At 40.8% G+C, this 27,304-nt stretch overlaps 1 long non-coding RNA gene across 1 annotated transcript in view; it reads right to left on the bottom strand.

The window, feature by feature from the left end:
* The window catches only part of LOC113592855 (uncharacterized), a 183,478-nt gene that overhangs the window by 80,262 nt on the left and 75,912 nt on the right, over positions 1 to 27,304 (bottom strand). Inside the window, exon 2 of the long non-coding RNA XR_008291018.1 lies at positions 21,751 to 21,862. This is a non-coding gene — a long non-coding RNA (uncharacterized LOC113592855). The remainder of the gene's footprint in view (positions 1 to 21,750; positions 21,863 to 27,304) is intronic.

Raw genomic sequence — 27,304 nt, 5'->3', positions numbered from 1 at the left:
GGTTGATTCCATGTTACCCATGGATTTGGGTTGTTAGTAAGCCTTGCTCCTATATAAAGTCCTGATTGAAGCAGATTAGCCTTCAAGGAAGGAGTCATGCCTACTTTTGTAACATTTATCATTCCACTCTGTTTGTGAGCATGGAAGGAATATTTTGACAGAAATATAGATATCCAGAAGAAATCAGGCAAAGAGTTCATCATCCGTCCTAGCTCTGAAATCCCAGGTGTAGCAAATACTATTAACAGTAGAAACAAAGCTGCTTTGGACCTTTAACTATAGGTTATTGTGTCTGGGGACTTTGATCACTCACACTAGGAGGAAGACAGCACAGGTAACTGGAAAACAGGACTACTGTCCCTATGGTGGCAAGGCCACTAGACACTGTATATTGGTGGAGAGTATAAGCAATCGCTTGAGGAAGCCTTGCAAAGATGAAATAAAGAAGGAATGAGCAATAGAACAATGGAGAATAAGGAAGGGTGGGTTCTAAAAGTGACTGACTAGCAAAGAAAATGGCAATTGAAAAAAATGAGGAGTTTTTCAGGTATCCTCATATAGAAGGTTATCATGTGCTTCCTGATTCTCTTGAATTTTAATACTGAAGAATAACAGATGCACTAGGAAGAGCTCTCTTGCCCTTCCATTCCTCCATTCCTTTGTTTTAACTCCCCCATCAGGAGATTTTGATAATTTTTCTAGTGTTAACTCAAACCCATCTCTTCCACAAAGTTTCTCTGATAATATTCCATAGACTTCAATACACATCATCCCCCTTCCTGGCATATCAGTCATGTGGTGTGGTTCTATCCCCCTGAAAACTCCTTCTTCCTTGGTAAGCTTGCTTGATCTCTCAGCAGCTCAAAACCTCAGACCCAAGTTTCTATGTGAAAACACAGTTTCTATGTGATTCTTCTATATCACACAGAAGTGCAAAAGGCCTATGTTACATCTCTTTCTGATATTTGCTGTGATAGAGGTGCCAAAGGGGGGCGGGAACAGAGCTGGACACTTGTTGAAGGTGGAAAGACGGATTTTATCCAGACTACTGTAGTAGAGGAGACAGACTGCAGTACAGACCGAGCCTAACTCCAACCAAGACAAAGGTAACTAAGGTTTTTAAAAAGGAGAACAAATAGGGAAAAGGGGACTATGGAGACATGAAAAGCAAAATCAAAAAAGGACAGGGGCAAAAAAGAAAAGGGGGGGGTGGGAAAAGGGACATATATGGAAATGGAAAGTGAAAGGTAGGTCAGTATAGAATTACTGAAAATGGCTTGACAAAGGGTTTGGACAATGTACATCTTACATTTTTGGCAGTCTTGCTTTTCTTGAGCTAAGGCTCAGCATGAGAGCTGGGATCATTTTTACGGACACAGCCTAGTGCAGGTGGAAGCCAAGTTAAAATTTGGTGAAATATCTTAACACAGTGCTTGGGCAACTCCTTTGTGGTGTAGGAGAGTTCAGAATTTGCAGAAGAAGGAGCAGAAAATACAGAATAAATAAGGGAGGTATTATAGTGGGGAGTATGGTTGGCAGAATGGTCCCTAGAGATGTCCACATACTATTTCCTGGAACTTGGGAATAAATATCCTATTTCTTGTGAATATGTTACCTTACTGGGAAAACAGGACCTTGTACATATGATTAAGTTAAAGACTTTAAGATGAGTAGATCATCTTAGATTATCTAGCTGGGCCTTATAAAAGGGAATGTCAGAGTTAGGGGAAGTGTGATGACAGAGGCAGAGAGAGAGAGAGAGATCCTAAGATGCTGCTGACCTTGATGATGGGGAAGAGGCCAGGGCAAAGACATGAGTGTAACCTCCAGAAGATGGATTAGGCAAGGAAATGGATTCTCCCCTACAACCTGCAGAAGGGACACAGCCCTGCTGACACGTAAATTTTAGCTCTGCAAGACTCATTTGAAACTTCTGCCATCCAGAAGAGTCAGATAATTAATTTTTGTTGGTATCAGCCACTAAAACTTGTTTGTGTTTGTGGTCATTTGTTACGTCAGCAATAGGACAATACCAGACAATACACATGAGCCTCGAGCTGCCCATTTCACCACTCCCTCCAAGCCCTAGCACCACATCCTGAGGACTGTGACATCAGGGGACTGAAGGAAAGTGCGTATTCTGGAACTCATTCCCAGGAGCACAGTTTCTTGGTAGAGCAGGAACATGGTTGGTATTCATTTCTCAGGAATGTCGTGGCATTTTGCTATGTTGCTTGCAGTTTTGATATTAATATGAATGATTTTAATGCGATCATCATTTATCATTTGACTGCATTTTTTTGGTGAATCAAATGACTCCTAAGCTCATTGACATTTAAAGACAGAGAACGTGCTCCCTGCATTGATGTACTGAAACAGGAAAAGGTTGGGGTGATTCGTGCAGGAGTAAGCTCATTTCTAAGCTATTTTAGTTGTCTTTTCACATCTGCCAATAATCTCTATTCCAAAAGCAATATTGGCTGGGGCACTGGAAGAATGTGCTAGTCTTTTCAGACAGGCTGCAAACTACCAGCAAAGTTTACTGAGCAGCGTTGTTCCTAAAGCCACAGAGATGATAATTCTTTTCCTCCGGGGAAATCACATGTTCCCCTTCATTGTTACTTCTCGCCTCTGCTGTGCAGGTTCCAGGGGTCAATGCTTAGCACGCAAAGTCCTAGAAACGTGGCACTGCATATTTTATCTGCTTCCCACCCCCTGAGTCTCTGTTCTGTTCCCTACCAGACCTCATTCTTTCACATTGATGTAACTGAGTTACAGACTCAGATTTGAAGTAAAATGTCAGGGTGCAGATAATTGCCATGATAATTATAGCCACTCGGACTAAAGAGCATCCTATGTGCCAGGAACTGTGCTAGGCATGTCACATTTATTTCATTTATTCAACCTGACTTTTCATGGATTCAGTCTGACATTGGTTAATGTTGTTTGCACTACTGGTTAGAGCCAAAATTGGACTTGGAAAGTAAGAAGCTAAGATTCCTAAGAGCTGGTAGTGTTTCAGGAGAATAACGTATGCTTCTTCTCTCACTGCCCTAAGAAATAGGGCCATCTCCCTTGGTACAGAGGCAGGTGAAGGTGCCGCAGTTGGCACAGATAATGAGTGATGCCACATGCTGATTGAGGAACATATGTACCCTAATAGTTTGAACACTCTTTGTAGATTAGGCTTTTTAAACACATGGGTGTGAACTCTAGAATTCTACTGTCCAGTGTGGTCCTGTCTCCACTAGTTCAGTCGCTCATGCATTCATTTATTAACTCAATACATATTTATCACTGTTCGTGAGCACACAAGCCTCTGAATATTGGGGCTGGTATGCGAACAAAACAAAGTTGTTTCTTTCATGAAGTTTATATTCCAGTGAGAGAAAGAGGCAAACCCCAAGCAACAAGAACAAACCCCACTTATATAATATATGACAGATGGTGATGAATGTTACGTGAAAGGGAAGCCGGGAGGAGACAGGGAGAAACACACAGGTGTGCCAGAGAAGTCTTCTGTAGAGGCAGCAATGTTTGAGCGGAGACCCAGATGAAGTGAGAGCAGCGAGCCATGTTTCTCTCCGGGAGAAGAGAGGTGCAGGCTGAGGAACAGCAAGTACAAAGGCAGCCCTGATGTAGCAGAGGGTCTACAGCAGCTTAGGTTGGGTTGCTCAGGTTTCCTTATAAATGATTCATTAAGGAAGTGTTCTCAGGAGTAACCTGCAAGGGAGTCAGGAAGGTAGAGGAGGAAAGTTTGAGAATTCAGGCCAAGCCCCAGCCTTAGCTTGATCTTTTGTGGAGATTATACTATACACACCAAGGAGCCAGGGAGAAAGTAAACTCCCCTGGCCTCTGGCTGCACAGGCAAGAGGGCTAGTTCCAGGCACACAAAGGCAGCCCTTTAAAAAAGGTCTCCAGGGTCATCTTTTAAAGGAAATGGCTCTCCAAGGGTGGAAGATGAGCACAGAGAACCAACAGAGGGGCTCAAAGGGATACGGATGGAGCATCAGCTGTGCCTGGTAAAGCCAGCGAACTAGAGCAGAGTAAGAAAGAGCAGGGTGTGAAAATTGTCAAGGAGTTGGCGAGGGACCAGTCATGGAAGGACTGCGGAATTTTACTTTATTGGTAATGGGAAGCCTTTGGAGATACTTTGTGCAAAAGAGTGGCATAATGTGATTTACATTTTAAAGAGATCAATTAAGCTGCTGTGTGAATCATACACTTGGGAATTCAAGCAGAAGCACCAAAGACTGTCAGGAGGTTGTGACAGAATTCTAGGGGGATTATGATCTTGGATCTGCACTGTTTAACAAAGAAGCCACTGGCCAAATATGGTTACTGAGCACTTGGAACAGGGTTCACTCAAACTGACATGCGCTGTAAGTGTTAAGTGTACATCAAACTTCAAAGGCTTCATAGAAAATAAACAATGTAAAATGCCTCAATAATATTTATATTGTATTGATCACATGTGGAGGAAATAATAATGTTTTCTTCAAATAATTGCTCAGGGGTGTCTGGGTGGCTCAGTCGGTTAAGCATCTGACTCTTGGTCTTGACTCACGTCATAATCTCACAGTTCCTGAGTCCAAGCCCCATGTTGGGCTCTGTGCTGACAGAGTGGAGCCTGCTTGGGATTCTGTCTCTGTCTCTGTTTCTCTCTCGCTCGCTTTCTCTGCCTCTCCCTGTTCTCTCTCCCAAAAAAAAATAAACTTAAAAAATTGCTCAAATGAAACATTAGTAAATGTGTTAGTGTTATTAAAATATGTTATTGAATGGGGTTGTTTTTTTTTGTTTTTTTTGTTTTTTTTTTTTACTTTTTTAATGTGGCTACCGGAAAATTTACAATCACTTGTGTGTCTCACATTATATCTCTATTGGACATCCCAGTTTAGACCTAGATGGTCAAAAGTGCTCAGCTTCTGTAGATATTATAAAAGTAGATAGGATAGAATTTGCTGATGGATGGTATGTAAAGGTGTAAAAAGTGACCACTGGATGATGGTCACATTTTTCTAAGATGAAAGCCACTTGGGGTGGGGAGCATATGGGGGGAGAATAAGAAATGGCATTTGGTTTTGGTCATATGTTTTTTTTTTAAACTTTTTTTAATGTTTATATTTATTTTTGAGACAGAAAGAGACAGAGCATGAGCAGGGGAGGGGCAGAGAGAGAGGGAGACACAGAATCGGAAGCAGGCTCCAGGCTCCGAGCTGTCAGCACAGAGCCTGATGTGGGGCTCGAACTCACAGACTGTGAGATCATGACTTGAGCTGAAGTCGGACGCTTAACTGACTGAACCACCCAGGTGCCCCATGGTTTTGGTCATATGTTGAGGATGTCTAATGGACCTTGAAATCAAGGTGATAAATGAGTGGTTGGACATGAGTCTGGAGTTCCTTGGAGAGATTCAGGCTGGAGACTTAAGTTTAAGAATATTTAATATATAAATAGTTTTTAAAGTGATTGGACCTGGTGCCATCACCTAGGGAGTGAGCATAAAGAACAGGTATGTGGACAAAGACCAGATGTAGTCAATCTTCTGAAAGATTAGGAAGTACTGGAGGATCTTAGAAGCAAATCTTTCTAGTTGTCTTAACCTGGTCAACTCTTTTCTTTAAGCCTCTGTTTCATTACATATAAAAGGGGACTAATGATAGTAAAAACGTCATAGAGTGGATAGAAGTAAAAGGATAATATGTATCCACACCCAAGACAGTAACTGGCAAAAAACTAACAACCTAGTAAAGATTAGCTATTGGATTATTCTCCCCAGTATAGGTGTCTTACTGGATCAGTCACCAGTAGCAAAGAAGTCTCCAATTCTGGGGTGTTTGTCCATTTTTTTTTCCAGTTTGGGAAAACGTAGTATTTTTGTCTGCCCACTCTGGGCCAGCCACAGAGCCAGGTACCATATCTAGATGTCATATCTAGACATGCCTGGTATGGATGTCAATGGGAAAACCTGCTTAGTTTTCTACAAGAACTGGAAGGAGTAGATTCAAATTTAGGATGCTGAGCCAAAGAAGTCAGGCACCCACACTGTTATGGCTGGAGAGGTAGAAGTGTCTTCTTGGCTGGCCCAGTAGAAACACCAGTCTAGTTAGGTAAGTCTCCCAAAGGTCAGTCCCCAGGATGCTAAGTTGGTTGGGTGGACAAGACGGAGTGCACTGGAATAGAGATCACTCAGGACAATCTTACCTTCATAACTGCAGTGGTGGGGAATAAAGGCTGTCTAATGATGTCCATGTCCTCATCCTCAAAATCTATGACTACGGTATCTAATTGGCAAAAAGAACTTTGCAGATGTGATTAAGTTAAGGGTCAAAATGGGAAGGTTGTTCATGCTGGCAGGCCCAGTTTAATCACAAGGGCCATTATACAAAGGAGGCAAGAGTCACAGTCACAGAACCCGATATGAAGACAGAAGCTGCGGTGACAAGCAGAAAGTAAGAGGTTTGAATACACATGTGGCTAGCTTCGAATATAGAGGAGGATGTCTTGAGCCAAGGAGGGCAGCAGCCTCCAGAAGCTGGGAAAGGCAAGGACACAGATTCTTCTAGACCTTCCTAAAGGAACCCAGTCCTGCTGACATCTTGATTTTAGCCCACTGAGACCCATTCTAAACTTCTGAGCTCTGGAACTATAGTATAATAAATGTGTGTTATTTCAAGCTACTTAGTTTGTCGTCATTTGTCACAGCAGCAATGGGAAACACAGTAGCCCTTAAAACTCATGGGCTTTGAGCCATAAATATGGTGAAAATGAACCCACCAAGGACTCTGTTCTCTAGTAATCTCACAAATCTGGGATATGGCAAAGGAGAAAAGAAACAAAAGGCTTCAGAGCCATTCAAACAAATGGTATTTATAAACTAAACTAAAGCCCCCAAACTTATCTGGTGCCACAGTCCATGAACTGCTGTCTTAACAAAAATTCTACCAACCTGGACTGCCATAAACATGAGGCATCATGTTAGGAATAGGGGGAAGGGCTTCTCATGGAAAAATATTTGACAGCAGTGAAAGGCGTAACAGCCCTCTGGCTCAGTTGGTGAAGTGGAGGGATATGGAAGAACATCACCCAGAGCTCATTCATATGGAATATTCCATAGAGGATGGACAAGAGCATCCATATGTTACATATATTAAAAGTAATAAAATAATATAAATGCTGTTTCTGAAGATCCAAGAAGAAAACAGGAATTTGGAATGCTCAGGTACTCAAGAAAGAACTGAATATATTTTATAAGGTCCCCGGGGTGGCAGTGGGGGGAGGTTAAATTACATTTAAAAAACAAACCTACCTTGTTTCTCACAAGTTTTAACACTAATTAACTAAGAAGTCATAGTATGGGTATGCTATGGGTGACTTTCCAGATATAATATGCATATATGCTTGTATATAGATATGCATTAAGGGCTTTAAATGACTGTTTATGCTTGGATTTGGAATAGCTTTGAGGGAAGAAAGCTGATAGATTGCAAAAAGTAGAGGAATGGGAAATTATATAAATGTTGCTTGTTCTATGTACCATGCATTATACTTTGCATACATTACTTTACCTATTTGTCATGATATCTATGAAGTTGCTGCCAATATCCTAGAGGCCTTACATAAATTGGCCCAGCTCCCACTCCCCAAAAGTGGCATACCAGGGCTCGAATTTAGGTCTATTTGACTCTCAGATCTAGATGAATCTTCCACTCCATTGTGGAGCTAAAAAACAATATTCCTTCCCCACCTTATCTCAGAGATAGTCCAGTGATTAAAATGATAAATTATTTCTGCCCAGAGTCAGCAGGTATATAGGAGCCCCTCTCATGGCCCATCTTGACCTATTTTAGACTTGAAAAAGGCCATGAACATCCAACCAACTCAACTTACAAGAGAACTGAAGCCCAGATGAAATTCTGACACTTTAGATGACATGGTTAATTGGAATGAGGAGCAAAACCCAGGATTTCTGTTGTCCAGTACTAAACATCACGTCTGTCACCTCTCAAACTAGGGCATGTGTAAATGGCAGAATTTTAGGACTCTATGGGTTTACGTGGAAATTCAGGACACAACCTGCTTCACAAAAATGAACTTCAAGGGGGTTCTAATCTGGGCCTTTTAATTTGACCCCTATTCTTTATGGCCTGGGCAGGGAGAGTGGGGGTTGGAGTTAGCTTCTGAGCGTTCATGGTTTTGCCTCATGCTTTTATTCCACAGGGAAAAGGAATCCATAGGAAGGCTCCCCTTATGGGAAGCACTTGTTTGCCTAGAGGGTCTTTTCCCTTTGAACTTCTCTGGAGACTCTGCCCACATGTCAGAGAGAGCTGATCAAAACAGTAAACGAGGACCCTGACAAGGATTTTCAAAATTGCATGCAGATGTCTCCATTTCAGGGAATTGGAAACACAAATCTTTTTTGGATTGCTGTAGCAACAGGGGACAGACAAAACAACACGTTGCAAGAAGCTGTCCCCAGGGGGACTGATAGCAATGTGGGGGAGTGGGGCAGGGGGGTTGCAGAGTCTGGGCCAACATGTGCTGAGGCTGGAAATCCTGCCGTGGAATGTAGAGCTTGTATTCTAATGGAAACCACCAGTCTCTAGGGCATGTTCCCCTCAGTCTGAGCCCCGACGTGCGAATGTGAAAATGGGAAAGGCAGGGGGCCAGAAGTAAGGCCTGAGTTGGAAATGCTGCCTTTTTGGCTCAGTCTCCATTTGCCCAAACCAGCCCTCCAGATCCAGACCAGTAGAATACAACAATTCACATGTTCACAGCACTTTACCATTTGTAAAATGTTTTTCCGCATTTATCACCAGACTCCTTCCTTTCACTGTCTCAATTTAGTGAATGGATCACCAGGGCTCAGGGACAGACCCAGAGTTGGGATTTTAATTTAAACCTTTCTGGTTCTAAAACCCTTGAAAACAGAGTCACAGGAACTAGAGAGCCCTTCAGCCACTTCCCTGTGCCCTTGAAACGTTAACTTTCTTCATAGTTTGTCTGCTGGACCTCCAACTCCCTCTGAGGGGGAAATTGATGCTAGTGGAAGAGGCTCTAGCCTTTGTTTCTAAGTAATAAAGTAGAGCAAGGAGAGACTGCAAAATTCAGGGTCAAGCAGTTAGCCAGGTGTTGGAGTCAATTTACAAAATCCAGTTATCTCATTGTCTAAAGGGTCTTTACGACTATTCTAACCTTTTTTCCCTAATATAGCACACCCCAAACAAGCAGTGTCCCTGTCCTGGCTTGAACCTTGGTTGATTGTGAATAAAATGTAAGTATTTAAATTGATCACTTGTCAAGAATTGGTTGTACCATCATGACTGTGTTTGTGACATCATGACAACAACCAGTACATTTCATAACATGGCTTTATATCTTGGTGCCTCGAGTTAATAACTGTCATATTTATGCAAAACACAAAGTTAACTGAGAGGCTGCTTCGAGGACAGAAGTGACAAGTCCAGGGCTCTGGCCAGCACAAAAATTTAGGGGTTCAAGAGTACCCCCACATGACTTGTAACTACAGCCCCCCAGATGGGGAATTCGGCATTAAATAATCAACAACAATTAGAATAACTTTTTGGGAGGACAGGTGGAGAGTATAAAACCTTCTGATTCTGTCTTGTGACTTAAAATAGCACTGATCAATCTTATTACATGTATGCGGTAAGATGTTTCAAAGACATCTGAGTTCTGTTTCTATTGCAAATATTGATGTCAATACAATAGCAATAATATAAATGGTGCCTCACATATACTTATAAGCATCTGTTGTGCTTCATATATTATCTGTCTATCTATCTATCTATCTATCTATCTATCTATCTATCTCAGTCTTGAAACAATCCTGGGAGCTGAGTATATTCTCTTCTTCATTTTACAGAGGAGTAAGTTAAAGGCACTAAAAATAAAGAGATCTGTTCCAGGTCACACAATTAAGACTCAGAGCAAAGACTCAAATTCATATTTGTTTAAATTCAAGCCCCTTGCTCTTTCCACTCCAAACACATGGAAGCAATGTTAAAAATAGATTTTTTTTTAAAAGAAGAAACTGGCAGATAGTTTCTATAAATAAACTAATAAAATTAATAAATAAACTAAAGGGAAATAAAACAGAAGAAAATGTAAAGGAAGTGGCTACACAAGGCTGGTGTGAAAAGAAAAGAATAGCAGGACTAGATGAGACTTTTTTGGTCTCTTTGGGGGTTTTTTGTTTGTTTTATTTTGTTTTGCTTATTTTTAAATGAATTCCAGTTACCATTAGTTCTACCACAGTGTTGGTGGAAAAAGTGTTTCAATGGTCAAATAAGCCACACAGTCTGTCCTCTGGGGCAATTAGGAAATATATTATGAACATAAAGGTTTTCCTCAGCTAAAAAGTAGCAACAGAGAGAGTTATCTGGTTTAATCTAGTGTTTCCCAAACTTATTTAGCAGTATTAGCTTTCTCTTCAAAACACCTATTATTATTCCACAGAGTAGTATTCTCCACAGGTCCTTCTGGGGAGCCGGGTATTAGAGAGTGGAAAAGCTTCCTCCAGGTTTGCCAAGAAGCCCCAGTTTAGGTAGGAAATTCTAAGGACCCCACACAAATCTTTTCAAACCTGTCTTTTAGCCAGCCAGCAAAGTCCAGGAAGCTCCAGCATGAGGTCTATGACTCTCCTGTTGCTCTCAGGCAAGTGAAACAGTTCCCACTGGAAACTGCAGAACTTTGGATTTCAAAATGCAAGTGATTCATGTCAATACCTCATGACCCCCTGGAAGGGAAGGCAGAAACTGATTAGAGTTTCTGACGTTTAGGCATTGGAGTTGCAGGGACCGGACCTTGGGGCAGGTCCTCATGTCTTCTTCTTGTCCTTGCATCTTGCTCTGCATGCTCCTGCCACCTGGGCATGATTAAATCTCAGATGCTGACGCAGTGGGTGAAACGATTATTGCTCCATGACTATTCTGAGAACTTGATGGGTGGGATTACAGGGGCAACTTGGCGCAGAAACTATGTTTAGTCCAGCAGAAGTTTGGGCTGACAAAGACATTTACGGATTTCAGAACACCAGACAGACTCGCTGATGGAGCGTCTGGACTTCACAGTTGGGACTGCCGGATGTGAGACCTCCCAAGATTCCAGGACGAGCACAGGATGATTTCACCCTTTACTATACATCCAGCATACACTGCTGGCTTGGAGCATCCAGTGTGAAGCGAGGGACAGGAGAGATGTCCTCATTCAAGGTCAAAATTAAAGTCAAAGTCACCTTTCAAGCTAGAATGGAAAGAGAACAGGAACTGGGGCTCAGAAGATCTGGGCTCTACTTCTTTTTTTTTACTAGTTTATCTATGACTTTGGGCAATGGCAGATTCAAATTAAACACACATTTATAGGATGCTTATTGGTGCCAGGAGTTTTTAAGATGAAAAAACAGGGTTCTCAGATTCTGGATGATCCTATTTTAGGGGGAAGGAAAAGAGAAATAGGATTATCTCCAGAGGCAAAATATAAACCATTAGTGAAGGATAATAACCCAATCAACTAAAGGAGCTATGAAAAACTCGGTAAGGTATCAGAGCTGATAATTAAAGGATATTGTCCAGTAGGGTCATCCAGGCCAAGAGAAGGACAAAATCAAAAGAACAGAGGCATGGACATAGTTAGAAACTTTGGGGGAAGTTGTGATCTGGAGGTAGGATGTCATTGTTGTGACGGTACTCATTAAGAACTTAAGATTTTGTGCAGGCAGGAATGTGATGAGGAAAAGGAAACCTCTGGGAATTTTTGAACACATATAATTCATATTACATTTTAGGGGAAAAAAGAAATACATTTCATATCTCCAGTCTTAAAATGGATATTTTAAAAATGCAGATTTCAGTCCTGTTACTTTAACAAATGGTGGGTCCTTAGCCAGGTCACTTCCTCACTTCCCCTCTGCAGACTTTAGTCTGAAATGAGAAGTTTTGGACTTTGGCTCGTTTTAGGACAAAATCAACACAGGATATAGTCTCTGTAGTGGTCAGGACAATGCAGAAGTAAGTGACTCCCTTCTTCTCCACCTGGAGTCTTGCCAGGCATCAGGACAAAAAGCAATGTCTGAAGTGCTACAAGTCACCTTGCATATGGATTAATCAGGCCCAGAGAGCCAGCTCTACACTGGCTGTCCTCTTGTGGAGAGTGTTGCCACTGTCCTCACATCAGCCCTAGTTGAGTTCCTTGCAGAGACAATCCCTGATAGCATCATTTTATGATACTTATGCAAAATGAGTTTTGTGTTTCAGTTGTTCTTTGGGGACACATCCTCATCCCAAGGCTGAGGGTTCACTTTTGAGGTATGGACTAAAAATGATTCCTAAATATTAAGAAAAATTATACTGGTGGATATCTGTAGCAAAATGTTTTTCAAAAGAACTCGTATACAATTCCCTAAAACATCATCCCATGTTGAAGATTAGTTATTATTTTGAGGAATATCAGTGTTTAACTGTTTTACAGAGGTTGACTGACAAGCAAAATCCATAAACTTCCAAAGATTTTCATCGCCACTGGATTTCTAATTTTCAAAATGTCATATGGAGCCATTGCATTCAGACAATTCAAAGAAAATCGCAAGTATATGCAACAACACATGTGGCTAAATCACTTGTTTAGACTGGGCAAATTATTTCTCTATTCTAGATTTAATCCCAAGTTGTCATGAAAATCTGGGATTTAAACTGAGATTCAAAGCACATGTAGGACTTGTGTAGAGGCAGGTTCAGGATAGAAGAAACAGCAGGTTCAAAGATTAGGATGAGTCTCATTTATGTGCAAAGTATGGAAGAGAGAGAACAATGGCATGCAGACTGATTGGATTAAAATCTTGAATCCTGAGCATAAAACAAACTAGGTGTGAGCCATTAATTCAAAATTCTTAAATAACAGAATGAGTAGCTTTGAATTTTGTTTCAGCTTTATTAAAGCTCCTCCATGATTATTAATCAGTTATTTCTGTGAGGTGGGTAGTATCATGCTAATGGTTAAGGGGGCACAACAGCTGTGAGAGATGAGTTGTATCCAGGATCTAACAGCTGGGAGTGGTGAGCCCAGGGCAACAGCCCAAGCCTTCAGTTTCCAGGTGTCTGGCCTCTTCAAACAGCAAGTAGCCATCCCAAGTTCTGGTTTCAATCATCCAATACACTCTCAATGTAAACAAAGACTTTGAAAAAACAAAGAAACAAAAAACCCGACATTGTGCCCCAGGGAGAGATCCTGGCAAAATATGCCTAGAGCTTCTCTATCCACACAACATTGCTTCTGTAGGGATGATAAACGTAGGAATAAATAAATACAGCCTCCAGCAAGTCCTTCCAGAAGGCCACCTGAATTTTTGGAATGGCTCTGCTATTCTGATGTGAACTTTATGAAAAGCAGTGCGAAGTTTATGGTAAGAAAATGATTCTACTTTTGCTCAAAGACCACCACTTAATATTTTTTTTTTTTGGTTAAGAAAATATACAAGAAAGCTGTGAGCATCAGGAGACTGAAATATATGGTGACTGAAGATTATTTTGCAGTTTTGGTGCTTTAAGTATGCATAATTCTCCTCTCTGAGTCCTGCTTGGCAAGCCCTTGCCTCTCACAGAACAAATAACACTACAAACAGTGCTCCTCTACGGAAAGTGAACAAAAACTATCCCAAACCAACTATCCTGGAATTCTTTCTTGGAGAACACCTAATCCCTAGAGTAGGTCAGATTTGGTATATATTCTATTAATTATTTTCATATGCTCCTAGGCGTGCTTGGCAAGAGCTCTTAAAAACTCTTTGGGTACATTTTAATCAGTATCTAATCTTCTAGAGGCCTTCAGAAGCTAGAAGTATCTTGATTGAGACATATACATTCTCTATACTTCAGTGTGTTGAGAGGCAGTGGGTGTCCCAGAGCACTTCCCTCGGAGTAAACCTTAGCATAGGTACTACCTGATTTCAAAAGTGAAGAATCATTGATTTTGCCAAATGCTAGGCTCCAGAAAAATGTCGAAGAATCTAGCAATCATATTTTAGAATGATAGTGGTAGGGAAGTCAGAGGCATCAAATAAGTTCAAAGTTATTGAACACACCCACTCATTCTATCCATCATGATTGATTATCTACTATAAATATCCATAGTTAGGCATCTAACTTGGGTCCTGAAAATGATGTAAGAGAAAAGTCAGGGGGATACTTGCCTTAGAACTTTCAATCTAGTGACCCAACCCAACATAGGAATCTCTTTTGTAGTATTTCTGATATGGGGGTATCCTACATCCATTTGGGTATTTCTGGAAACTAAGGTTCAACACTTACCATAATTTCCAACACATAGTTGACCCTCAGTAACCTTCTTCTGATTAAGAGTAAACCCTCACTTATTGAAATAAATTATATTCCAATGGTAAGCACTTGTATGTTGGATCCTACTAATTTGAATCCTCAAACAATTTTGTGAGGTGAGAAGTCACTGACCTTTTTGTTTGTTTCCAGAAGGGGAAATGATGATTATTTTAAAAGATGCAAATTACTCAGGTAAATAATCAAAGTTCCATAATGGAACTACTATAATGTGTTAGCTGTGGGGATCAAATGGAAATAATGGAGCTGACATGGTTTGGAAAAGGGACTATATTGTTTTACAAACAGTAAATGATAGCTCTGAATTATTTTGTAAACACAGGCATAAGGACTTATCTACAGCCACCTCCTGCTGAGACTCCATTTGAAACTTGACTTAACCCTCTTACATTAAGTAGCTCTTTTTCCATCAGACTAATGCTATTCTCTAGCTATATTAAAACATAATACAACCGGGGCGCCTGGGTGGCTCGGTCGGTTAAGCGTCCGACTTCGGCTCAGGTCATGATCTTGCGGTCCATGGGTTCGAGCCCCGCGTCGGGCTCTGTACTGACAGCTCAGAGCCTGGAGCCTGTTTCAGATTCTGTGTCTCCCTCTGTCTCTGCCCCTCCCCTGTTCATGCTCTGTCTCTGTCTCAAAAATAAATAAACGTTAAAGAAATAAAAATTAAAAAAAAAAACACATAATACATCCCCTTCATAATCCTCACATAACCTAAAATTGCTTTATTTACCCACTTACTTGATTTGTGTATGCTCCTTCACCTCCTAAAACATACAAAACAAGAAAGCTCCCTAAATGCAAGGATTTTGCTTGTTTTGTCCTTCAGTGAATTTCTTGTCCTAGAACAGAGCCTGTTCCCCTTTAGGTGTCCAATAAAGCTTTGAAGAACGAATAACTTTTTCGAATTCCTCAAGGAAGCCTTAAATTTGTACACATTCTGTGTATCCTTATGAGATTTTTCTCACTATAATTCAGTTTCATCATGGTGAGGACTACACCCCAGTCATTTCTGCATCTTCAGTACCCAGCATGGAGCCTAGCCGAGAGTAACTTCAGTCAGTTCATGTTTGCTAATGAGAGTATCCATCTTCCTGGCACATCTGAGAATACAGGCAAAGAGACTTAAGCTGTCAGTGAACAGACAGGCAGTACTGTGGTGAGGAAGACAGAGGAGAGCACACAGAAACAGACAAGATAATGAAAAGGCACTGGGGTGACCAAAATCATCTAAAGTGGTTTAGTTCCTCTCCCCCAGGCTTATTCCAGGGCTTTGGAAATTACGCGTGGGCTTCGGCCATTTTCAATAAGTCATTTTAGTACTAGATTTCAGCAGACCTGAGACTCCTCCTCCTTTTTGAACTCATCTGCTGTCTACTTTATTGAGCAGACTTTTTTATGTGGTTCTCATTCATTCACAACTTTATTTGGAGCATCCACCAAGGTGCAGGCATTTTTCATACAGCTGTCACTCAGTTATTAGAAAGAGCCCTCCGTCGTTCAGAGTACCAGAGGACTTCAGAAGAACACCCTGATAGCACCATAGCTTTTGAGGCCCAGAGCTCTTGTCCCAGTTTGTTAACTTCTAGGGGACTAGTCTCCCATGTGGCACTCCTATATCCCCATATGTGGCATCCTGATGCACACCTCATTCTAGCTACAGATCTTAGTCATTTTGTCAGTTGCAGGGAAAAGTCTTCCACACAATGTATTTGTAAAGATTGGAGAATGTTTGAAGTTTTGGAGACACCTGTGGGACACCATCAAATGTACAACCATGCAAATGGGAGCTCTAGGAGAGGAGAGAAAGGAACAGAAAGATATTTGAGGAAATAAGAGCCTAAAACCTCTCAAATCCACACACTTAAGAAGTTCAACAAACTCCAAAAAGGGTAAATCCAAAGAGAAGCACATTATAATAAAACTATCAAAAGACAAAGAGAGAATTTTGAAAGCAGAGAGAAAAGTGAATCATTGTGTACAAGGGATCCTCAATATGATTAACAGACAATATCTCAGCAGAAGCTGCAGAGACCAGAAGAGATAGTTAAGGCATTGAAAGCAAACAAAATAAAACAAAACAGAAAATCCTGTTAACCAGGAATTCTATATCTGACAAAACTATCCTTCAAAATGAAAGGAGAAATGAAGCCATTTCCAGATAAAGAAAAGCTGAGTGAGTCTTTCACTAAGAGGTTCTCCCTACAAGAAATGCTAAGTGGAGTTCTTCAGGCAAAAATAAGAAAGCACTAGACAGTAACTCAAACATAGAAAGAGCTGGTAAAAATAATTACATGGCTAAAAACACAGCATAGTCAAGTCCAATATGAGGGTTTCTTCAGAGTTTTTTTTTTCTCAATTTCTTTTCTTTTTTTAAGTTTATTTATTTACGTAATCTCTACACCCAATGTGGGGCTCAAACTCATGGCCCCAAGATCAAGAATTACATCCTCTTCCGACTGAGTCAACAAGGTGCCCCCAGAGTTGGTCAATTTCTATTTTTAATTATGTAAAGGAGCTACAGTTTCTTGTTTCTTTGTATACCTTGTAATTGTTGTTGTTGTTGTTGTTACAAACTCAACATTCTGAGTATTATAATGTGGTCACTCTGGAAATCAATCTTTCTCCCCCTCCCTAGGGTTTGCTGTTGTTACCTGGCGAGGGCTGCAGTCATCCATCTGTTTAGTGACTATTCTAAACTATTTTTGTAAAGACTATTTTCCTTGTTATGTGTGGTCTCTAAAGTCCCTGTTTCATTGCCTTAGTGGTCAGAGATTTCCTAAAATGATTGGAACCAAAAGCCAACAGTCAAAAATACTGTTTTGGTCTTCCTTTGCAGACTGGCTCTAAACTGGAACATTCCTTCAATGCTTTGCCAGTGTGCCTACAACTCTGCCTCAGCCTTCACCTTTTGCTTGTGGAGAGCCGAAACGTCAGCCAGAGATGCACACTCACAGTCCTCTCAGGACATTTCAGAGTATGTATCCAGTCCCAAGTGTGCACATTGTGCTCTCAATTCCCTGACCTATACAGCAGACTTTCAAATCATTACACACACCAAGAATCTTCCTTCTCAGTTTCCTCTTTCTCAGGCTTTTGGGTTGGTCTGCAGCTTACCCCATTATGTCATCCCTTGCCCCAGGCAGCCATGGGTAATATATCTTTAATGCTTTCAACAGATGCCAACAAGACTCAAGGGGGTGAAATAAGGGCAAGCTTCTGAAATGGTCCTTCAGAGAAATGCTATATGAGTCAAAATACACAGTTTGTAGAGGGAGAAAGTCTGTATTGCTTGTTTCCCATTGTCCTAGCAGTAGCAGCTGCACCAGAAATGTGGGCCACCCTCCATGGCTGCCACCAAGTTGGGGGATGGGGGATGGTAGACAGGTAAGCAAACGTACCACAAGACTTTCTTACCAAAACTTAGCAGCCTTTTCCTTCATTAAGCACGCCCCTGGTTGCTGTAAGATTTTTATTAAATTTCCAAGTTCTGAAAAAAATTTTTTCTGTCAGTTTACACCAGCTTATGTTCACTCAGTAGAAGGATCAATTCTTGGAACTCCTTATTCTGCCATTTCTCATGATATTCTCAAAAACATATACCTCTTGATTCACAAATTTCTCTTTTAAGAGTCTATACCACCAATATACTGTGTACATGGCAAAATGATGTTCTCCCACAGTTATTAATTTTGGCATTGTTTGTAACAGTTAGTGATTAAAAATAACCCCCAAACCACTGGTTAAACACATTATGGCATATCTACAAGATAAAGTGCTTTCTACCTATACAAAAAAAAAATCAAGATCTCTTTACACTTATAGTGAAAGATTTCCAAGATATGCTAACTGATAAAAGCAAGCAGCGGTATAGGGTGTAGGGTATAGGGTATTCTACTTCATGCGTAAATTAGAAGCATACCTAGGAAGCATGTGTGCCTGTTTTCTTTATGCCCAAGATCCCTAAAAAATTAATGACAACAGTTATCTACGAAGGGCCAGTTGGGGGATAGGAACATTGTAGATGAGGTAGAAATGGAAGAGAATCTTTACATTGTATACTTTCTTAAATTTGTAAATGTGTGAGCCACATGAATGTACATATTACTCAAAGATAAGGTAAACATCCAAAGACTTACAACCCTTAGTATACAATCCTAACTAGCATGCATCATCTTCAAGGCCACGATTGATCACACCTCTGGTTCCACTATCTCATTTCCCCCCAACTGCCTTATGATGCAGCACACTCCAACCACACCAGCCAGATGGTATTTTTCCGCCAAGATCCTAGAACTTTCCTAGTTCTTTCTCCCTTGGGGCTTTTGTACAAAATGTTTCCTCTTTCAGGCATGTTTATTGCTCTGAGATTCACATGGGTCTTTTTTTCTCATCTTTTAAACCTCAAAGAGACTTTCCATTAAAACTTCAGTCTGGAATATTTCCTTCCTTGCCAATATTCTCTCTCAAACCCTGTTTTTTTATTGTTCCTTCATAATAATTACTATAATAAGAGATTACTATTCATTTGTTCATTTTTATTTGCCTGTTTCCCATACTGGACTCTAAGAAATGCATCTGTCTTGCTCACTGTTGGATCTCAGCACTACCTGTATTAGTGCTTGGGGCACTGGTATCTAATAAGTTGGGTGAATGAATAAGTTAAATATGGGAGAGGCTTATTCAATCCTCATATATGAGTGCACAGCTCTTAAAGATCATTTTTTTGTTTGTATGTTTCTTGGTGTAGATCCTTAGTTGTTTCACCTGTAAACTACAGATACTGACTCTGCTTGTCCCTAGGTCCCCAGAGAGAGTACTCACAGTACTCCTGACCCTTTGCTTCCACAGCTAATACACATGTGAACTTGATCTTGTTCTTCTCCCTAGTAAGACAGTGAGCTCCTGATGCCAGCAAAAACTGGTTCCGCTGCTAGAGTCAGAAACAGGCATGATGCCAGCTGTCCTGAGTAAGGGTGTCTTCTGACCCTGTTCTTCTGTCACATAACAACACATAGTACTGCCTTCTGCCCACCCCCCCCCCCCCCACCTTGTCTGCCTATAGTAGGTCTCTTCCAACAGAAAATCATATTTACAATTCTCTCTACTTTCCCTCTCTACTTTCCCTCTAGGGTCCAGACAAGAACAGCTTTCAAAACCCAAATTAAAAATCTGGGCCACACATAAAACCTCTGGAGTCATTTGGCTCTGAACAGGGCTACAAGCATTATCCAACAAACTGCTCAAGCTAATGAATCTTTGGGAAGGCAAAAACAAAACAAAACAAAACAAAAACAGTTTAAGGTTAATAGTGTTGTTTCCAAAATCCAGGGAGAGAGAGACCCCATGGTTGTGGAGGGACAGGATTCAACTTCCTAGCAACCAAGCACAGGGGGAGAGACCTGCCAAGCACCTCAGAAGGCTACCATTCAGGGTCCCACTAAAGCCCAGGGCGAGCGGGTACACGAGCATGCTGGCTAACATGGAGGCGCAGTGTGACAGGATGACGTGAGATGCATTGTCTTCTTTGCAGTCCAAGAAGACCTACCCCACTTCCCCTGCCTCTGGAGCTCCTTTCAGAGTAGCCACTGAGGCGTGCTGTTCACCGGATGGCTACTAATTTCAGGCTCTAGAGACAAGCACGTCTAGCACTCATTGTGCCCAGATGTCTTTTTGACAAGGTAGGACATACCCAGTCATCAAGAGGGTGGAAACCATCACAGAAGAGAACGGACCAGCCTTCTGGATCCTGTCCAAGAGGTGGGGCCACTTGATACAAGGAGATATCTACTTCCAAACTGGCTGGCAACTTCTTTGTTTGAGAGTATCCATCTGGAAAGCAGCCCAATTCTCTGCCTCCCTACGGTTCTGTACAAGAAGCTACAAATTCAAGGGTCTTGAAAAGGCACAGGGCCTTGAGAAAAGCCACCATCGATATTGAATATTATGAAATGGCAGGAGCATAGGTTTTCAGAGACATTCCAGACTAGCGGTAAATCAAGCAAATAAATTAGTTTTCTTGAGACTGTTTCTACGTTGATGGAGGAAACATCTTTCTCATGCATCATCATGAAAGTAAAATTAGATTGTGCTTACAAACACCTGACTCAGTGTTTTACAAAGCAATTAGTTATTTGACCCTTTCTATAATATACATATTTTCACTAGCTCCCATATTTATTTACAGTGAATATTGCAAAATATTTCCAAGGGAGATAAATTGATACACACTTGCCCTCTAAAAAGGGGAGAGAGTTATCCACAGTGCCTCCTGAGGATTCTGGAACTGAAATTGCTGGCCCAGGCTAAAATTTCTGTCCCTAAAGTTTCACACCTCTTATACATTTTCCACTTCAAAGTAGAATTTTAAATGGACTTGGGCCACATAAGCAACAATCATGGTTCTGCTATCTTGAATTTTGGCATTTTAACCTTGTGGCAGGTAGTGCCATCATATGACACATAGTGAATGACACAGAACTCCCAGCGTACAGCTGTGTAAGGGATGGCCCTTCAGCTTATGTTGGAAACTAACCTAGCAATGATTAGATTGTAATTACATTTCATCCAAACACCCTAAATGCAAAAGGCAGATGGATCCATACAATTAGTCAACGAAAAGGAAATAAATAGCATTCCAGACATTGGAAGCATCATATAGGCCTATAGGATGGAACTGTCAACCCCAGGCAGCCTGGTTCTAATTGACTCCACACTCAGTCCCTGGCAGGCCATTGCCTATTGCTAGGGCACCCATATTCATTCTTCAGTCTCACTCTCCAATGACACTGTAAGTCTGGATGCAGGGAACAATGATAAAATCGGTTAAGACCCGTCTACCAGATGGGAAGAGAACGTGCTGAAGACTGGTTGTTCACACTCTGAAAAAGGCTTCCCTGGAGAGCCAGGGACATTGATAAAGGATTAGGGAGTGCAGCTCTCAGGGTTTGGCAGCAGAGTTACAACAGATGTGAAGTGTCATCCCAATCTCTTTGCTGAAGAAACTACCCAAAGAGTTCACCTCATCTAGCAGGTCTCTAATTGCTTCCTTAAGTGTGGGTGGGGGTCGAGGCTGGGTCTCCATTCTCTTTTAGTTTATAGTGTGCGAGAGGAGAGACTGGTATTGGTACCTGCCCAGACCTCTGCTGGCTGTGAACCAAACCTGGAGACGAGAGAGCAGGTGGAAAATACCACCCCCAGAAACACACATGCAACCTGCAGTGAGCATTCAGATACCACTTAACCTGCAGCCACGTGCTCCATCGCAGGGAGAGAAGGTCTTCCCATCTGCACCAAGTCATAGCTACTGGTATCCCATGGAAAGTCACAGAGGTGTTTTTACTTTGGAGCCAATTGTAAAGAAATAAAAATCAACACTTACTGTGCACTGAATATGTGACAGGACTTGAGTTAGGTGACTCATGAGTAGAAGGACCACAGAACACTGGTGTCAGGCTGTACTGGGTTCAGATGACAAGTCTAGGTGTCTTTATCTGTAAATAAGCCAAATTGATTATTTTCACTGACGAAGAAAGCAAAGGTAGAGAAAGGGATCTGGGAGAAGGATACCCAAATATCGAAAGAGAAGAGCACAGAGATGATATATCATCAAGCTGATAGGCAGGAATGCAGAGTCAGACACACTGGGCTTGACTCTGAACTCTGGATTCTACCACTTATGTGGTATTTCCACCTTCAGGAAAGTCATGTATCAGCCTTCAGGCTCTGGTTCATCAGTTACAGGATTTCTGTGATGAGTCAGAAATTCTAAGTAGGACAGGGCCTCATACGCAACAAATGACTCTGTTCTTAATATCCTTTTAATTTTTTCCACTTAATATTACCAGCTATCCTGTGAGGTTAATATTTTCTCCATCTTTCAAATGGGAAAACTGAAGTTTGGAGAAGCTAATTCATTTGGTAAAATTCACACAGCAAGTTTAGTACGGGATTTGAAGCCTGTTTTCTCTTACTTGAAAGCCCAATTTCCTTCATTATTAACATGTCACTTTTGGGCTCACATAACTGGATTGGAAAGCAGTGGATCTTTTTGGAGATTGGATTGAATTTATATATCATGTGAAATTTCTCTGTTCAGTGCAGGGAAGGTGGAATCTGAGTTGATTTTCCTATTTCTAGAATTTAAAACAGACAGGCACAGTTCCCTGGGCCAGAGGAGGCTTGGGACAGACAGACACATGATGCAGATGTTAGCCTCAGAAAGAGCCATCCAGCCCCCAGGAGGGGCTATTTGGCCTGTAGCCCTCTGATTTGCTGCCTCCCAGGCCTCCTGACCCACATTTACAGGAGAGAAAATCCCTGCCAGATCCCATTCCAGGGTCTGAGCTCCCCAGACAGGGTGAGATCATTCTTTCAGACCTGGCCTGCTTTAATATGCTGGAAGACATCCTGAATGTAGGAGCACATAAACGAACAAGTGAATGACTCCATGGGAATCTATGAACAGAGTCTATGTCAAGAAGCCATATACACTCCTGCAAGATGCATCACTTACCTCCCCACTTGGTGCCAGGGTGATTCAGCAACTTGCATGTGGGTTATCTCACTGACTAGTGAATTCTTCTACTAATTTTTGCTTTGTGTCTCCTTGGGAGACTATCACAGGGCTCGAATCTCTCTACAAATTACCTTCTGAGGATGTGTATTACTAACTGCTACAGAGAGACTAATGAAAATAAAAACGGATTCGAAATTAGAGGATGTGATTTCAAGTCTACACTTCTTGGCTATGTAATGAATAAATAATAGAACTTCTTTAAAGCCTCAATTATCTCATGTAATATGTGTATGATCAAAAAGATTACTTATTTTGCAGTGCTTTGTGAGAATTATATAAGGTAGAGGATGAGAAAATTCTTTGTAAATGGAACGAGGTTTTAAGATTGTCAGTTAAAATTTTGATTCACTTAACAGTTGGGACTGTGACTGGTAGCTACACGTTCATTTACTCAGTCATTTGCTTAATCACTTAGTTCACACATGTTATTAAAGAACTGCTATAGAGTCTGGAATTAAGCCTGGAAAGAAAATCAAAATCTTTCCTGAAAACATCACCGTTATGATACCACATTGGACTGTGAGATCCATGGGAAATACGAAAATCATTTGATTTATTCTTGTGTCCCCATTCTTTGTCCTTGCTAACCTTAGCACTCAGCAACATGCCAGTCACATAACCGGTGTTCAGGATATATCCAATCAATCAGTGTATTTAAGGTAGAATATCCAATGCCTCTGGTCTGGTCCCCTCCAAGCCATAACCCACATAATTGCCAGAATGATGTCTCTAAATGCAAAGCAGACACGTCTATTCCTTGATTAAAACCTTCCAAAGGCTTCCATGCTCCTGAGAAGACAGTCCAGATGTCTTAGCCTAATATCAAGCCCATAACTTTCCTATCCAAACAGACCTTCCCCTGCCCAGTATGGACATTGCTGCATTGTCACACTCCTCATAAATACCAGGGCACTGGCTCACTCCCAATCTTGTCTTGCATATATATATGAAAATATTTATATACACAAAGATATTTATTATAAGGAATTGAGTCACACAATTATGGAGGTTAAGAAGACTCGAGATCTACAGTGGGCAAGCTGGAGATTGAGGGAAGCAGATAAGCAGGTGGTATAGTTTCAGTTTGAGTCTGAAGGTCTGAGAACCAAGAGAGCAGATGTTGCAAGCTTCAGTCCGAAAGTCAGCAAGCTTGAGACCCAAGAAAAGCTGATGTTCAGGCAAGAAAGAATGACGTCCCAGCTCAATGAGGTCAGCACAAGGAGTTCCTTCTTACTCAGCCTTTTGGTTCCATTCAGGCTTTCAACTGATTGGATGAGGCTCATCCACATTAAAGAGGGCAATGTGCTTTACTCTGCCAATTCAAATGTTAATGTCATCCAGACATACACTCACAAACATACCCAGAATAACGTTTGACCAAATTTCTGGACTTCCTGTGGTCCAGTCAAGTTGACATATAAAATTAACCATCACAGGATATTTTTGAAAACAAACCTGTTTTGTGTCAGAATCTTGACTGACTTCCAGGATCGTGTTTCCTTTGTCTCAAATTTTCCTAAAAATTAAAAGATACATGGTATATGGCCAGGCGGAAACTGTTCTGTGGGACACCAGGCGCTAACGATTCCACAAAATGAAGATAGTCCCTAGGAGACTGATTTCACAAAATGAAACGGCTATCTAAAACACTCTGGTTCCTTGAGAAATATGAAGGATAGGGTTACTCATCACTGAAAGAATTTAGGCAGATCTTGCTCCACCATTGGAAGGGCTACTTTGTTTTTTTTTATATTAAATATAATTTATTGTCGACTTGGTTTCCATACAACACCCAGTGTTCATCCCAACAGGTGCCCTCCTCAATGCCCATCACCCACTTTCCCCTCTCCCCCACCCCCCATCAAGTCACACACTACTTTTAATCCAGGACCCTGTCCAGTGACCAAGATATAAGGTGGGCCTTAAGTATATTCCAGGGACCATATCTGCTTTGCTCATGACAGTATACCCAATATAGGACTTGACCCCTTAATAAATATTTGCTTAATGAAAGAATATGTCAATAAGTGATTAATAGGCTGACTTGAAGATGTTCTAGAGTATTATTTTTCTCCTTTGCCTCAATATTTGGATCAGCGCAAGTATTATTTTCATTTAAGGAGTTGAAACTTCTTCACTACTGTCACACAGCCAGAAAGTCGGGGAGCCAGGACTCATACTTAGGTCCTCTGCCTTCCACTATTCAATGCTAACATAAAAACACTAACACATGCAGGCATATAAACAATTTGGGAAATAGCTGCAATTTAACAATCCATTTTCAATATACAGGGTATTGAGAACTGTGAATCATGAGGAAATATACAGGGAGGGATGTGTAAGATGGTATTTCATCCATGTCACAAAGAAAGAAACAAGATCAAATGTTCCTGGGTAACTACAAAGCAAATCTGCTTATTGCAATTAATAAATGGAATTCATGTAACTAGAGAGCAAATCTATCAATTACAGTTAATGCTTGGAATCCCAATTAATAATTGGTTTAAATCGAATTCTAATTAATAATTTCCAAAACACCCAACAATGTGCCAAAGCCTTGCAATGCAATGGTGAGCCAACTGCTCATTATAACCATCTTTTACATCTAAAAATTTAGGCATAGAAAAATGTGTTAAGAGTGTAGACTTAAGTGTTCTCATCACATTAAAAAAAAAAAAGTTAACTTTGTACAGTGATGAACGTGTTAATTAGCCTGAGTAAAGTAACTGTTTCACAAAATATATGGATGTCAAATCATCACATTGTACACTTTAAATATATGCAGTTTTATTTGTCAATTATATCTCAATAAAGCTAAAGAAAAGTTAGCCATAGGCAGAGCTTTGGAATGAAAGGGACAGAGGAAAGTGGTACTTTTCTGCTGGTCACATCCTTCAATTTTCCTTTGGTTAAGAAAAATACTAATAGATTAGGTAGCTCAGTAGGAAAAGGGGAGTGCCACTTTGACTTAATATTTGTAAATTGCTTTAATATTTACAAAATATTTTCATAAGTGTTACCTTGCTCAGTTGTCAGAACACTCTCGGGTGATTTATTTCCTTTCTACTAGTGAGGAAGTTAAGTCGCATACAGTATTAAGTGGTAGAGCTAGGATTTGAATTCAGGTGGCCGACCCTTGCTCCAGAGCTCTTTCTCCCATTCAGTATAGGAAATCAAATCATGGAAAAATCAAGAGGAAATTATGCTTCCTTCTTTACCCTGAAACCTACATTTAAATTAGCTTTACTGAGGTATAATTGATATCCCCCAAACGCACACATTTAATGCATATATCTATGGGTTTGGACATACGCATACACCTATGATACCATCACCACAACCAAGGTACTAAATATACCCATCACTTCCAAAACTTTACTTGTATTCTGGTGTCTGCGTATATGTATGTGTTTCTTGGTGAGAACACACACTGTTGTTGAACAGCAGATCTTTAGAACTTAATCATCATGTATAACAGAAACTTTACATCCATTGAAAAAACCATCCTTAATTAGAGAGACTCCAAATGGCTCTGAAATAAAAACCCTGACAATCTTGAATGGAAGTAAGTCAACATTTTCTTAAAGTACCCAACAAAAATGTCACACCCTTACAAAACAATGGATTTTCTCTTCTTCTACTTAAAATTAGTTTATTAATCATTTCAACACATGTTTGAAGCCCACCGTGTGTTTATCTATGTGTTTGGAAGATATATTTATCAGAGTTTACTTCACTAGCTTAGTTCAGTGCTATCCAGTACTCTTCAGAGCCTAGCTGCCCATGTGCTGAGTATTTTGAGGTAAATCAAATGGAGACCCTATCCTCCAGGCATGGTAGATGCTTAAAAGTAATTGGAGTGTAATATAAGAACTGTCATGATGGAAGTGTAATTGTAGGATGAGAATCCAACTCATGGATGTTAGGACAGGATTCTCAGGAAGAGTGATCTGAGGAGCTCTTCCAGGGTGTGCCAGAATGAATAGGTGGTAAAAGGGGCATCTCTCATAGATGGAAAAATTTGGGCAAGCCATGGCATATTGTAGGTCTTTGGGAAACCCCAAGCAGAATGTTATAGGAACATAAGGAAAAGGTAAGAACTCATAGGCAATGAGATGAGGAAACCAGTCACAACTATACTATAGCATGCATGTATAACAGCTTTCTGTAAGCATTTTCCCAGACCTTCTTCACTGTTCCACTGGGAAACCAGGCTCTCTTTTAGTGTGAGGGAACTAATTTATGTGTGTTATCAGTTCTCCAAAGGGTGTTGGTGATCTTATAACTAAGGAATGAAGAGATGTCAACATTTTTTCCACCTAGCTTTGTTAGAACATTATTTCCACATTTATAGATG

This window comes from Acinonyx jubatus, chromosome D4 (assembly GCF_027475565.1).
Source record: "Acinonyx jubatus isolate Ajub_Pintada_27869175 chromosome D4, VMU_Ajub_asm_v1.0, whole genome shotgun sequence".
Lineage (NCBI taxonomy): Eukaryota > Metazoa > Chordata > Mammalia > Carnivora > Felidae > Acinonyx > Acinonyx jubatus.
Note: the sequence above shows the minus strand (reverse complement) of the source record. Positions and strands in the feature narration are given on the sequence as shown.